The sequence below is a fragment of the Rutidosis leptorrhynchoides genome, chromosome 5 (assembly GCF_046630445.1).
Source record: "Rutidosis leptorrhynchoides isolate AG116_Rl617_1_P2 chromosome 5, CSIRO_AGI_Rlap_v1, whole genome shotgun sequence".
In the NCBI taxonomy this organism is placed as follows: domain Eukaryota; kingdom Viridiplantae; phylum Streptophyta; class Magnoliopsida; order Asterales; family Asteraceae; genus Rutidosis; species Rutidosis leptorrhynchoides.
In genome coordinates, this window is record NC_092337.1 from 338,284,672 (window position 1) to 338,301,197 (window position 16,526).

The window sequence follows — 16,526 nt, forward strand, 5'->3', positions numbered from 1 at the left end:
AGTGAATATGGAATTATTTTAACCGATGTCGGGATTAGGATTGATTTCTAGAATTTAAGGGATTTAAAGAAAATCTTATGTAATAAGATTTGGTTCTTCGATGATTTAGAAAACAGGATCTCCTTTGATTTAATGCGATAATCTGTTTCGATTTCTTTGTCGGATATTTCACTATAAATCCACCTCCTTCCCTTTCTTACTTCCATACCTCACATCTCTTACTCTTCCTCCTCTAATTCATACCTTAAGGTATCCTTTAAAATGCTTCATCCCGTTCTGATTTTTGTTATACTTCTAACTTTCATATCTTTCATTCTTCTCTTTTATCTACCGCTAGAAGAATCTATTCACTTTTATGATTTTCTTGGAATTATAATATTTCTAATTCTCCCGTGTCTCTACGTCGCCATACGTATTGATATACACGGTTTGTAGTTTCTGGGTGGTTATTGGGTTTGATATCTTTCCTTATATTTCGATGCTCCTGCTTCTGTTTTCCATAATCATTGTCATCCATAGTTAATACTCTCTTCTATTTGCTGTGATCTATACCCCACTTTCTATTTTGGGACTTTGTCCCTTCGTTTCTTCTTCCCGTCCTTGAGTCAAGCGATCAATAGTTCGAAATTCGTAGGTATAAAATTCGGAATGAACATAGCTAATGCTCTAAGAAAGGAATGGTAATGGCACGATTTTGATTTGTCAAATTACCAGAATATCCAGGAAAATAGAACTATCAAGATGATTTGTTCTTAATACGTTTCGGAATTGGATAGAATGTAAAAGCCGTGTAACATGGCACATGATGACGGTACTGTGAATCATCACATTCCATTAGAAACTTAACATGACTTACTGTAATATAATGAAGTTGATCAAGTTTCATTATATTATACTAATTCATGCATCAGTTCCCAACACTGCTTCAGAACATTCCTATTTTAAACTTGAAGGATTTAGAAACTAACACAGTTTCCTTTATATTGTAACGCAGATATTACAGAGAGATAAATGATTTCAGATAAGGATAGTGGTGAAAATATCTTCAGAAATATTGAGGATATTTATAATGAAAGATATGATAATATCTTGGAATTTCTAATGTCGAAGGATGATGATGAAGATTGACCCGTAAGAGTTTAGATTCAGAAGCAAGGTGTTTGCTATAGAATCGTCATAATTCTTTATGTACAAGTTTAGTCCTTGTAACTTGTTCAGAGTCTCCTTCATGGTTTGCTCAATCCGGTTTTCAGTACCAATTTTCTATCGAGCGTTCCTAACACTTCCTTCTTTTATCATCAACTTTTGGTCATTAAGACCTTCTACAACATGCTGCTTCGTCAGTATTTTCAAAGTTATCGGATCTGGGTCATTGGTTATCAAACCAAGATGGTTTAAGGAGAATTGTATTTTTAGATGATTAAACGCTGATGGTAATATGATGGAATATAAAAGGTTCTCCGGTAACGATGGCGAAAGAACAACGTATATATATATCGAGATTGTAATAAGAGTAGTCTTACTGAGATATCGAAGTGGAGCTGTGACAAAATTAGTTAATTGAAAAGGAATCGCGTGATTGTTTTTGCTAATGGATGACAAGGAATTCGATGCGGATACGTTTTAACTATAACTTCGAGTTCGAAAATTTTCAGGTGCATAATTGTATGCATAAATCTATCTTCCGTAGACGAGGTGCGGCTGGTTCAACTTCTCGATCGAGATGTTTTCAAGAATCATGAAAAGTTATGAATGCGAATTGTAATCGTCAAGATACAAATGAGGTTTAAAATAGAATCAAGTGGCATACTTGAAGGATTGTTTAGTTTCATATGTAATAATCATCATTTTAACTCATTTTTAATTGTCCAAAGTTAGCAGTCCAATAGTCCGATTATCCAATGGTTCAATAAATTCATATATGAACTAAATATATAATATTCGAATTACTTAATACGTATCGTGACCCGTGTACCGGTCTCGGTGTCGATCACAACTCAAAGTATATATATATTTTGGAATCAACTCCGACCCTGTATAAACAACTCCCACCTTCACATATAGAGTGTCTATGGTTGTTCCAAAATATATATATAGATGGGTCAATATGATAAGTCGAAACCTTGTATACGTGTCCCGTTATTTAAAATGCGTAAAATAAATAAATATATATCATGACCCATTATACAACGTGTTGTCTCAGAATTAATCCGACGTGTTGTTGTACATGTGTCCCGACGGTATGTAAAGTACAGAAATTAAAATTGCAAGAATGTAAATTGCGATAAATTAAATATTAATTAGTTAGCTGGGAACAGTTAGCCGGAACAGTTAGCGTGTAATCCTATCACAATCTGTTTCTAACAATTTTTATTTTGCCAATGTTTCTTCATTATGCCACTTGTTGGATTCCGATAGGTAAAATTCCAAATATGAAATTTAAATGGAAATGGTTAATCTGGGGTGAACGGATACGTATATCGGTAATTTTAAGTAGGATAATAAATGATCGTTGAATCAGATTCGAAGAATGTACAGTGTAACTTGTTAATGTGAATTCTAAATATTCCTTGGGTACTACCCATCCGTTAAAATATTTTCATCATTAACAGTTTGTACGAAAGAAATTTTTAATTACAATCTTTATGAAAATATATTTGCATATATATTTTCTTCGGATGTAACTATGAATTTAAATGAGTCAATAAAATATTCAACTCATTTGATTTATCGTTATTACTAGATTACATAATCTCCAAAACATTAGAGATTACATAATCGTCATGTCGAACGAAGAACGATACGTAAAGAAGAGGTAATCGGTGTAGAATGATATGTAGAACAAAGATCATATTCGAAGTTCAGATGATGATGTTGAGGTACGTGGGGCGGATGTGATTGTTGGTGGTGGTAATGATACGGTTGGTGTTGATGCTGATGATGCCGTTGACGTCAATGATGCTACTGGTACTACAGATTGCGAGGTTGATGTTGTTAACGGTACTAGTTATGCTGCTGGTGCTGCTGCTGCTGGTGTTTGTAACCTTCGCACCGTGTTCTCCAAAGCCGTCACACGAGCGTGAAGTTCGTTAATTTCTGCTAATACACCAGGATGATTGGCGGTTGGAGTGAGCGAATGAACAAGATCCGAAATATGGGATAGGATATAATCGTGACGAGATACTCGAGAAATGAGAGAGAAAATGGTTTCTCGAACAGGTTCGCCGGTAAGTGCTTCAGGTTCATCGCCAATGGGGCAATTCGGTGGGTGAAAGGGATCACCTTCTTCTTGTCTCCAATAATTTAGTATACTACGAACCAATCCCCAATTCATCCAGAATAGATGATGAGAAATTGGTTGATCCATTCCAGTGACGCTGCCTTCGGAGCCCGAATGGAAATCCATATCAGCGTAGCTGTCGGAGTCGGAAGAATTCGAACTGGACGCGGAGTTCATCTTGTATAGTCGGGGAAATGGATTTTTGGTTTGGAATAGATTATAGGAGTTGGGTTTGGTATTCTTCAATACATAATTTACATATGTATTTATAATACTCAAAATCCCGTGAATTATGGAGAATCTTTGAAATTCGTCAGGCAATGTCTATAGCAACAGATACGCTAGGATACGAATTTTGTCTATACACTATCGATGCACTAAATGCAGTAAGATGTGTCTAGACTTAAGAATACTAAGCAGGCAATTCCTAAGGATGATAAGCAGATAATTTTCGACTAGATATGATATGCAAAACTTTTGACATGTACACACGGTCAAAGTCCAGACTCACTAATGCATCCTAACAACTACCAGTTCGACACACTAATGCAAGGCCTGGTTCGCTAAGACCAACGCTCTGATACCACATGAGACGACCCAACCCAATCCATAGGGAAGAATACAATAACATATGATAACATTGCGAGGTACTTGACCTCTATATGATACATTTTACAAACGTTGCATTTATTCTTAAAAGGAAAACTATCATTACATCAATATTTGACATTTTCGTCTAACATTTCATAATATCCAAATGACCTAATCTGTCATTTACTTATTAATATTCTCTATTGAACTCCAATGACTCGAATGCAACGTCTTTGTATCATGGCTTAAAAGGTCCCAAGTAGTATCCTTAACATGAGCTAATGCACAGCGGAAGACTTAATTCATACCTGAGAATAACATGCTTTAAAACGTCAACATAAATTTGGTGAGATATATAGGTTTGATGCTAGCAGCGTTATAACAATGGAACACAAGATTTCATATATAAACATTTTAATAAAAATATTCTAAGTGGTTGAGCACTTGGTAACCATACTTAACATTTAATCACGTCGCATATTCCATTTATTATGAAATCTTACTACACCGTACCAAGTGTAGTCACAAAACGAAGTACTGTGCAACCGTTGAATACTGGTCGTCCAGTCCGGTTGGGGTTGTCAGGCCCGATAGATCTATCAACAGGATTCGCGTTTACAATACCGCTGTAAATATTAGTTACCAAGCTACAGGGAAGTATGCCAGTGGTACAACTCAACGTAGAATATATTTTTCAGTTACTTGTGTCCATAACGTAAAACATAAAATACATGTATTCTCATCCCGAAATACTTAGAGTTTAAAAGTGGGACTATATACTCACTTTTGCCTTGAAGATATGTAATTTCGACTTAGTCTCCGATTGATATCACAAACCTATCCATATATAATATATCAATACCTTTTCTTTTTAAACAATCGTTACATATATATACTTATAATACTTTTAATACTTTTAATAATTCCTTAGTCCGTAGTTAGCAGTCCGATGTTAGTAATTCAATTTTAATGGTTCATATTTAGGTGTTTAACCCCCATCGAAATAAATAAAACCCCCGATGTATTTGAATTGGTCGAGATTAATCTTGACCCACGGTACCGGTGTTGTCAAATGACGTGTTGCGTACATAAAGTACCGGTGTTGTCAAATGACGTGTTGCGTACAATCATGGGATCTTATGATTAATCTTCTCGTATTGTTTACGGTTGATCCTGAACCATATAAAATTAAATTATGAGTACATATATATAAAATATCATGTTATTTTAAAAAAGATGTGATTTATTTAATTTTTCTCCAATTATTTTCGTGGCTAAACTAGTCTTGGATATCCGATTTTGTTTCGGTCATAGTTTCTTCGTTACAACTCCGTTTTTGTTGGTTCAACTTGCCACTTCCTTGGATCGAGTCCCTCTTTAAGAATATTAACTGTAAATACCTTAGTTTGTATTCGAAATCACAGGTCATAGGTCAAACTTTAGTGAAACTTATGAAGTTAATCATTTTTGTTACAAAACATCATTTAATGACCATTTTTCTAAAAATACTTATACTTTGAATTAAATCATGAAATTTGTATGTGTTATCATATTCATAGTAAATATCATTTTTTCAGAAAATAAACCTCCAATTCAAAGTTCAAGATAGTTTTTAATTATCCAACCCAAAACAGCCACCGGTTACACTCCGACGTCGTAAATTCAGTTTTTAAGGTGTTCTTTGAAAAACCAAGTTATACCTTGTTAAATTAGCATATATTTATGTTATATTACAGGTCTTGAAGTATTTTAAAAGTTAAGTTAGAAGGATCTATTTAGTTTGCAAACAAGTTTGAAAACATTCAAACTATGTTGTTGTTGTTAAAATTTTATACCACAAAATAAGATAGCTATATATATATGAATCGAATAAGGTTATGAACAAAGTTACTACCTCAAGTTACTTGAACAAGATTGCTATAAAAGAGGAGTAAAAACCTAGAACAAAAAGAGTGATGGAATTGGATGAAAGATTGGAAGTAAGTTTGTGTTCTTGGAAGGATTCTTGAAGTGTTTTTGTAAGAGTTTTCTTATGGTGATTAAGTGATGTTTTTATGGCTAGATCCTCATGGATATTAGCTGAATGGTTATGGAGTTTAAGGCTCTTAAAAGTGTGTGTGTTTTTAGCTAGAGGTTTGAGGTAAAAATGAATCAAAAATTGAAAATGGATGGAGTATAAATGGTGGTGTAAAAGGTGTATAAGTTTGTAATTTTGTGAAAAAATCTTTTAATCATGTGAAATTGTCATACTAGATAACAAAAGTAGTTACCTTATACATAAGGCATGAACAAGGGCTGGTTGGTGGTGATTTGATGTGTATATACCAATAGTAAATACGTATAGAAGCTAGGTATGATACGAGTATATATACTCTAGATATACGTATAGAAATCTTGTGAAAAATGGAATGAGGATTCAAATATAGCTATCTTTTGTGAATACACTTATATTGTTTTATGTATTTAAATCCTTAAAAAGTGATTAAATACATTACATATACGATATATGTATAAACATTATAGGTTATAAGTATTTATATCAAATAACGTTACGTATGGTTATTGTTTTGAAAACTTAAGTTAGTAGTTTCAAAATATACTTATAACTTATTGTTATTAATACAAAATGAGATATTAAAACATCCGTAAATCATGTTAAATATAAATAAATACATATATATACACAAACGTATAATTATCATATATTGTATAGTTCGTGATATCATCGGTCAAATTAGACGGTCAAACGTTGTGTAAAATTCTTTTCAAAATCATAAATCTCAACAATTTAGATTGATTATCATGTTGGTAAGGTTTAATTTATGTAAATATTAATCTTATAAGTGTAAAACGATCGGAAAAATCCGGGTCGTTACATAATTGACCCAAATTTGCGAAGGGTCCGCCTACCGAACAACGCGTTAAACCGTGATCTGCCCTCAATAACCGTAAAGTCCACAATTTCTGTACGGACCAAAGGGTGTGTTCCTAGTGTAACATCCAACTTCACTCTACCAACTGCTCTTATTGACTCACCCGAGATACCAGCTATCTTCACATTCGTATAACGTAACCTATCCCTCACGCTGAACGGATACTCCTTAAAACAATGTAGATACAAAAGGTCTGCCTCACTTCCCGTATCAGTATAAATTCGGGTGATATTTCTGTTTGCAATTACAGCTGAAATAACAACGGGATCCTCTGACAAATGCCAATTTGGAATTGTATGAAAGATGATCGGAGCATACATCCAGCTCTCCGCTCTGCGTTCTCCATCTGAATCATTTTCCTGTTCATCATTCCATATGACCTTAATATGCATTTCTGGAGTTGGATCCCTTTCGTCATTCTGCTCTTCCCTTCTGTTCCAGTCACGTCGTCCACCGTGACGCACTTTTCCCTGCCAAGCGAAACGTTTGTTTGGATCATTTCGTCGATACTTTTTTCCTGGTAAAAGATGGTTTAGTTCGCCAGCCTTGATCTTTGCGATGATCTCTCTCATTAATGATTTGCAATTATCTGTTTCATGCCCATATGCCTCATGGAAGTCGCACCACTTGTCACTTTGTGGCCCTTGACGTTCTTCCATTGGTGGCGGATGATGAAATGATTCCTTATTTGGTTCTGTGAACATGATTTTTTTTGGTGTTTTGGTTAATGCCATGATGAGCGGATGTCTGTCTAATGGCTTTCGGTGATGATAATTGTCATTTGGATGATTATTTCCTCTCCTACCGCTCTGCTGCTGTTGGTAACTGTTATCATAACCTCGTTGCCTTTGATAATTGTCATTTCTGTTCCGCTCTCCGCCTTGCTGCCTGAAGTTTCTCTGATAATCATCGACTCTTGGATATCCCATTTCGCCTGCTCGCAAATGTTTCTGAGCAATCCCCAACGCTTAATGTAATGTCTTTGGAATATCATAACGTAAAGCATGAATTAATCGTCCAAAACGTCGATGATCGAGAAAAAATATAAATCCTGAAACTAGGTGGGATTAAGGTATGTCTGGTATCTTCTGACATTCAATGGTATAACGCTTCATGAAATCACTCAATGATTCATTTGAACGCATTGTTATCTCATGTGCATCGAGATGTGACAATGTACAGCTTCTCAAACTCTGATACTGCATCACAAACTTTGCTCTCAAATCAAGAAAACTGGTGATACTCCTTGGTGGCAAACTAGCAAACCACTCACGTGCTACCTTCTGCAGTACCATGGGAAACATATGACACGCAGTTTCATCTTCCCAATGTTGTAACCACATAACACCTTCAAACATAGCCAAAAAATCCTCTGGATCTGTTGTACCATCATAAACACCAATTGAAGGGATTCCCAAATTTCTTGGTAATGGGTAATCGGCAATTCTAGGAATAAAACACTGTGTTGATTCTGCCATTGCTGGTGGTTTAATGGCTTCATCACCAGTAATCAAAGCAAATAAGTTATCCACAGCTGTTGCCCGAATAGTTGGTTGTGCTAATTTCTGCCTAAATCGTGATGGCGCTGTTTTAGTCAGAATACCGTCTAGCAACTTGCCTGCCATTTCTTCAGTCATGAAGAACTGTTCATTTTCTTCACCAAAATTCCAATCATCATCCACAAAACCTTCATCATCATGCTGATTTTCTGCATCATCAACTAAGGCGTTCAACTGAGTAAATAACTTGGACAATTGTGATTTGGAAATTGCCTTTCCTTTACTGTTATGCCTAGCATTCACATCAGCAGTCTTCTTGAAAGAAACATTATGTGTTCCTCGTCTAGCTTTCCACATTCCTGTACTGGAACCTCCCATCAATGGTTTTGTCAATCGTGGTATGGTTTCATGAACTTGATCATCTACTGCATTGGTATGCAAAGGATCTTCTTCTTCAATCGAAGTCTCTTCAAGAGTTAGCTGATCAACTGGTATGTTTTCAATAAGGTTTTCATCGATTGTTTCGAGTGTTGGTTTTGATGAAGTTGTTTCGGTTGCCTTCGTGCTCTTGGTGGTTTTGGTGGTCTTTGAGACGGGTGGCGCCATCTGTTAGTACGATTTTTCGTATAGCGGCTGTAAGGTACTAGTACAGAGAATAGCTGCCTAGCGTGTGGCGTATAACGTTGATTGTTGTTTGCTCTCGAGAAATTATCTCTGCGGACCCGGAACATGGATTACTAGTCCATGGGGTGGCATCAATCAATCTAAGGATCAATCTGAAATTGGTCCGTGTAGCGCGTTACTGCTAAGCGGCTAGTATATGTTTAGAGTGAGAAAGAACTGTGTGAGAGAGAAAGTGTACTTCTCTCTGACTGAAGTTCAGAATTATGATCTGATAGGTGGTGACCCAGGGGGTCTATTTATAGGCATGGAATGTCCGAAATTCACGGGATACACGTGTCAATCACTGAATGGCTCTGTTACTTGAAGTATCTGGAATGTCGGTGGTGTGCGCTGATGTGGCTGCGTGCCGTTCACGCGCTGAGTTAGAAGTTGCCTGCAGGGCTTACGCTTAGCGCTGGGCGGCCTGCTAAACGTTGAGCGGCAATTACTGATTGTCGCTATATTTTGTGCTCTTTAATCAATTTTTCTGTAACAAATGATATTTGTATGCGTGTGTCTCCTAGGATACACCATTAGTTAGCAACAACTTAACTATTACTCTATATAATTTGTAGTTTATACCTCAACAAATAAATTATTATCACGATTAATATAAAAATCATAACTGGTAATTAAGATATGAGACTCGGAGTTTACACTAATAGACATTATTTTCTTAGAAATTTTATTGCATTTAGATCCATGTATGTTATTATTTCTATAAATAAACGATTCATGATATAATAATCGTAAAACTTATATAACAATTTCATAAAGAAAATACATACTCCATCCTAATATAATTTTTGATATTTTAATCTATTTTAATACAATGAATATTCGGTATATATTTACAAATATACAATAAAATCCGTAATTACATCCTAGCATCAAGGTCTTTGCTCTTTGGTATAGTTTTTATTAATAATACTCCATATATAGACATATAGTCATCTTCTTTGATATAGTTGGATTAATAGATCTATTCATATGTTATCGGTGAGATGCAAATAATATAAAAATTTATATTAGTTTTAATTAGTTTTTTAATAGATAAAAAAAAAAATCATGCTACGTGATGTACAAAATGTTTATATGTGGCTACGTGCACATTTAAGTTTAAGATTAGTTATATATACAACAATTTTAAATATGTTATCAATTGTAGAAGATTGCTCCAGTATTAGATCTCAAAAGAATATTCACATGTGGACACGAAGCGTGTTCATATATGGTATCAAATCTGAACGTGTTTATCGATCACATTATACAAATTATATCAATGCTAAGTTTTTTCATCTTTATATACTAGCTAGTAGGACTCTCCCCGTGCATATGCACGGCCCATGAAACGAAACCACAATTGTAAGTTCTATAGTTACTATCTCCTGCTTATTTTCTTACATGTCTAATGGGTAAATATAATGAGTGATTTTATTATGTAGTTAAACACAAATATTTGGCCGTAAGAAAAACAAAGGTGTTGCATTGTGATTGCTCTATATGTACACATGGCATTACAGCACAATAGCACATCCATAATAAATAGATAAACTAAAAAGACTCCGTAAATATTACGAGTAGTAAAGAACAGCTGCAGCATCTTCTGTATTTGTGTAGCCAATACCAGAAAGAAACAAAGCTGGTTCCCAAAGATCCTAATTTATATTCACGACATCTCACAGAAAAATTATAAAATTAAAAGAACAAAGGCACCACTTAGAGTATAAAAGCATAAATAAAAAAACAATTACACGAGAAAAGTAAACTATACAAAAAAGGATTTAAAAGAGCTTAAAATAGTGTGAACTTACAAATTAATACTAAGAAAGAAGTGTCGCATAAAAAAAGTCTATTGACAAACCGGGCAGGTTCTTTCACAAAATACTGTAACTAATAATAATATGATGTAACATCCCGCCTTTTTCCGTCAACTTTTCCGTTTAACTATTTATGTTCCGTTATATGTTTATAACACGTCTCGTTGATACGTGTTTGAATTATCTTGTTTAGGTAATTCCCACACCCGTTTTAAAGTTAAGGGACCAAACTTGCCAAGGGTTGAAACTTTTGACTAGGTCAAAGAGTCAACCCTCATCCTCATCCATTCAATCTCATCTCTTTCACTCTTACTACTTCAACTTTTCTCTCAACTTCCATACAAAGATTCATCATCCAAAATCGAGCTAGCGGTCATCTTGCCAAACAAATTACATATTTGAACTCCTCGTGATCTCCTCTTCGATTCCATACCAATATCATTTCATTTGGGTAACTTTCTAAAATCACTAATTTTATGTGTTCTTGAGATTTTTGAGTTAAAAGGTTGTTAATTAGTGTCTATGGCTCAAGTCTAGTATAATTATGTGATTTGTATGCTTGTTCTTGCTATTTTGGTGTAACTAGTTCATATTGAAAGAATGCTTGCTTAATCTTGAGTTTTAGGTGTTCATATGTTGTTGAATGATGAAAGTTCATGTTTTAATTGTGTTCCAAACATCACTAGCTTCAAATTGGTATGTAGGTTGACATGGATTAGTTTCATATGCAAGATTGTTGAATTTGTGATTTTGGGTTAGGGTTTGATAGAAGTAAATTGAATTTTTGATGCATTAAATGCTTGTTAATGTTACTTGTAAGTGTTAGGTTGTGTTGTATGCTTAATTACCTTCGAAACGGCATATCGTTCATGTAAATTGGTTGCCAAATCATTAAATTGCAATTTTGACTTGTATGCATTGATTATGGAACATTAATTGCGGTTTTTGGTTGTTTTAAGTGCAAGTTTGATTGATGATATGTGTTTAGTTGCATTCCTCGTCAAAATACCTTTCCAACGATGTATGATAGGCGTTATAAGTGTTTGCGGGTCAAGTTTTGTGTTAAAATTGATTTTGGCTCGTGCATAGTTTTGCAAAACAGAAAAATGTCTGTACAGGTGGTGGCGCGGCGCGCCCCTTACCCGCGCGGCGCGCAGATTATGCTGGACAGATTCTGACCTCTTGGTCCCAATTCACGCGAAATGTTTGACTAGTTACCGACCTCCGATTCACATGAAACTTGTTTTAATATACTTGTATATGAATAATTAGCATAGAAAATTTGTCCGGGACCCGACCCGAACATGTTGACTTTTTCGTTGACTTTGACCCGACCAAGTTTGACTTTTTGTCAAACTTAACCAATTAATTATGCAATCTTCCTAACATGCTTTTATACTTGTATCTTGCATGAAACTTGACAATTTGCTTCACATGCTATATTAATCGAGTCGTATTGAGCCATAGGACTAATTGAACATCTTTGACCCTTCGTGACTATCGTTATTGATACAACCTATTTGTTTAGGTCGAGACTAGCGTTGTCCTTTGCGCACATTACTTGTTGAAGTACTTTTTGTTCGTGCATACAAGGTGAGATCATAGTCCCACTTTTACTCTTTTAAACTTACTTTTGGGATGAGAAAACATAAACGATTCTTTTGAACTAAGTGAACACAAGAACGGGAAAACAAACATTCTACATACGAGTTTAGAACGAAAATCCTCAATCCGATTATCATTAGTTACATCAGATGGTGTAAGCGAGAACTTATGTTATATGGCCATATGGGTTGACAACCCTCATCTTTGACTGTTCGCTACCGTCTACGGATGAAATATATTTTCGGGAAACAGTGTTGTTCTAGCACTAATTTATGGGGTATTCAACGGACGGAATGTTAAGCTTTGATAATTGGGTGCTCGTGAATATTAACTTTTAGAATGTATTACTACTTTATCATTGTTGAAATCTTGTGGTTCGACTTACCTTTATTCACTTACTTATTTAAACCTATGATTTCACCAACGTTTTCGTTGACAGATTCTCTATGTTTTTCTCAGGTCCTTGAACTTAGGTGATACATGCTTCCGCTCATACTTTTTGATACTTGCTTTGGATGTCGAGTATAATTGCATACGTGGAGCGTCTTTTTGGCTTCTTTAAACTATGTCGCACGTGTTTCATATGAACTATAACTTTGTTGTGTACTTGTCTTGGGAATTACTTTGTAAACGTTGAAACATCCTTTTATGAAATGAATGCGACATATTTTCAGTCAAACTTTGTTATAAATACTTATAACCATGTAATAGGACCGTAGGTAGCTGACGCCGTCATTTGACGATTTGTCGGGGTCGCTACAAGTGGTATCAGAGCCTTGGTTGTAGGGATATAGAGTTCATTGGTGTCAACCCCGAGTCATAGGGTACATTGGTGAGTCTAGACTACAACCGGCATATAGACTTGACATAGGAATTACTTGACTACTTGTGCATTTATATTCGAACTCTCTCACTCATATCTACTCTTATTCTATCTAAATCTTGCGTTGTATAATTTAATTGACACGCCACCTTGACTATATGATGTAATGTCGAATGCACATATGAGTTAGGGTAATATAATTCCCGGAAATTATATTACGGTGACTCATATGAACATACCGACATTATGACATAAAGAATTTAAGGCAAGTCAAGGATAATTTTCTCTCTATCTTTATTCCATATCACGGTTAGTATTATTTAGAATACTAACCAACGGTATTCTTTTGTTTTGAAGGAACAATGGCTCCTCGTCGTGTACGCCGCAATGAAACTCCCGAACAAGCTCTCGAACGGATGATAGCTACCGCCGAAGATGCGGCCATGGCCGGTCACTCGTCTAACAATAACAATAACAACAACAACCAAGGAGCCGGTAACTCTAGCGAAGGGTGCTCCTACAAAGCTTTCATGGGGTGCAAACCCCACACTTATGATGGAACCGGGGGACCGGTTGTGCTTACTCGTTGGTTTGAACAAACCGAGGCCGTCTTTAGCATAAGCGGTTGTCGGGATCAAGACAAGGTCAAATACTCCACTCACACTTTCTCCGGAATTGCTCTAACATGGTGGAACACCTATGTTCAATCGGTGGGTACCGATGAAGCTCATGCCCTCTCTTGGGCCGATCTAAAGGAAAAGATGATTGTTGAATATTTTCCGCGCGAAGAAACCCGAAAGCTTGAGGAAGAACTAAGAGCTTTGAAAGCGGTCGGAAACGATCTTAAAGCTTATAATCAACGCTTCGCCGAACTATCCTTGATGTGTCCTAATCTTGTTAACCCCGAATCTCAAAGGATTGAGCTCTACATGCTCGGTCTTCCAAAAAGCATCAAACAAGGGGTGATGTCATCCAAACCTACTACTCATCAAGCCGCTATGAACATGGCTCGCCAACTAATTGAAACGGTTGACGAAATCGTAGTGCCGGCTCCTAAGGCCGAGGACAAGTCGGGTGGCAACAAAAGGAAATGGGAAGCCACTCCATCAACCAACTACAACAACAACACCTTCACCAAAAAGCCCTTCAACAACGACGGCAAGAAGGGTTATGTCAGAAACTTACCCTTGTGCAACAAGTGCCACAAACATCATTACGGCGAATGTAACAAGCTAATTTGTCACCGTTGCCAAGGAGTTGGTCATAGGGCCAACAATTGCACAAGCACCGCCCCCGTCGCTCGAAAGGGGCCCAATCCTCCAAGGACGGTCACTTGTTATGAATGTGGCCAAATGGGCCATTATAAGAACGAATGCCCGAAGAAGAAAGCCAACCCCAACAATCGAGGCCGAGCCTTTAACATCAACACCGAGGAAGCCCGAGATGACAATGAACTAGTCACGGGTACGTTTCTTCTAAACAACACTTATGTTACTTGCTTATTCGATTCGGGTGCCGATAAATGTTTTGTGTCTAAGACTTTGGCTCCTACCCTTTGCACTCCACCACACCCTTTAGATACTACTTATTCCATCGAAGTGGCCGACGGAAAACTCTTAAGTGCCGACATATATTACCGGGGGTGTACTTTGAACATTTTGGGTAAGGAATTTGAAATTGACTTGATACCCATGGAATTAGGGAGTTTTGATGTAATAATCGGTATGAATTGGATGGTCAAAAATAAATCTCACATTCTTTGCGATCTTCACGCAATCCGAATTCCTATCGAGAATGGTGAACCATTGATTGTCTATGGCGACAAAAATTGCACCGGACTCAATCTCGTTTCGTGCCTTAAAGTTCGAAAGCTACTTCGCAAGGGTTGTTTCGCGATTCTTGCTCACGTTAAGAAAGTCGAGGCCGACGAAAAGCGCATCGAAGATGTGCCAATTGTTAGTGACTTTTCCGATGTATTTCCCGACGAATTACCGGGTCTTCCACCTCATCGACCGGTTGAATTTCAAATCGATCTTATTCCAGGAGCCGCACCCGTAGCGCGTGCACCGTATAGACTCGCTCCATCCGAATTACAAGAATTACAAAGTCAAATCCAAGAGTTACTTGACCGTGGTTTCATTCAACCTAGCCATTCACCCTGGGGCGCTCCGATTTTGTTCGTCAAGAAGAAAGACGGATCCCTACGAATGTGCATTGATTATCGTGAACTAAACAAATTGACGGTTAAGAACCGATATCCTCTTCCTCGCATTGATGACCTTTTTGATCAACTACAAGGTTCTCGTGTATACTCAAAAATCGATCTCCGTTCGGGTTATCATCAACTAAGGGTTAAAGGGGAAGATGTCTCCAAAACCGCCTTCCGGACTCGTTATGGTAGTTATGAGTTCCTTGTCATGCCTTTCGGTCTCACTAACGCACCGGCGGTGTTCATGGATCTCATGAACCGCGTGTGCAAACCTTACCTTGACAAATTCGTTATCGTGTTCATCGATGATATTTTGATCTATTCTAAAAACGAAGAGGAACACAAAGAACATCTCCGACTCGTGCTCGAGCTCTTGAGAAAAGAGCAACTATATGCCAAGTTCTCCAAGTGTGAATTTTGGTTAAAGGAAGTTCAATTTCTTGGTCATGTTGTAAGTGATCAAGGCATTAAAGTCGATCCCGCAAAAATCGAAGCCATTAGTAAATGGGAGACTCCTACTACTCCTACTCAAATTCGTCAATTCTTGGGTCTCGCCGGATACTATCGTAAATTCATCAAGGATTTCTCCCTAATCGCTCGTCCTTTAACCGCGTTAACTCACAAGGAACGAAAATTCGTTTGGACATCCGAACAAGAAACCGCTTTTCAAATCTTGAAAACTAAGCTAACCACCGCTCCTATCTTGTCACTTCCCGAAGGCAATGATGATTTTGTTGTATATTGTGATGCCTCGAAAAACGGTTATGGATGCGTATTAATGCAACGAAAGAAAGTCATTGCTTATGCCTCTCGACAACTCAAAGTCCACGAACGAAACTACACGACACATGATCTTGAACTCGGTGCCGTCATCTTTGCACTTAAGTTATGGAGACATCATCTTCTTGGTACCAAAAGTACCATCTTTACCGATCACAAAAGTCTCCAACATATCTTCGATCAAAAGCAACTAAACATGAGACAACGACGGTGGATTGAAACCTTGAACGATTACAATTGTGAACTTCGTTACCACCCCGGAAAGGCAAATGTAGTGGCCGATGCCTTAAGTCGAAAGGAAAGAACGGTACCTCTTCGCGTCC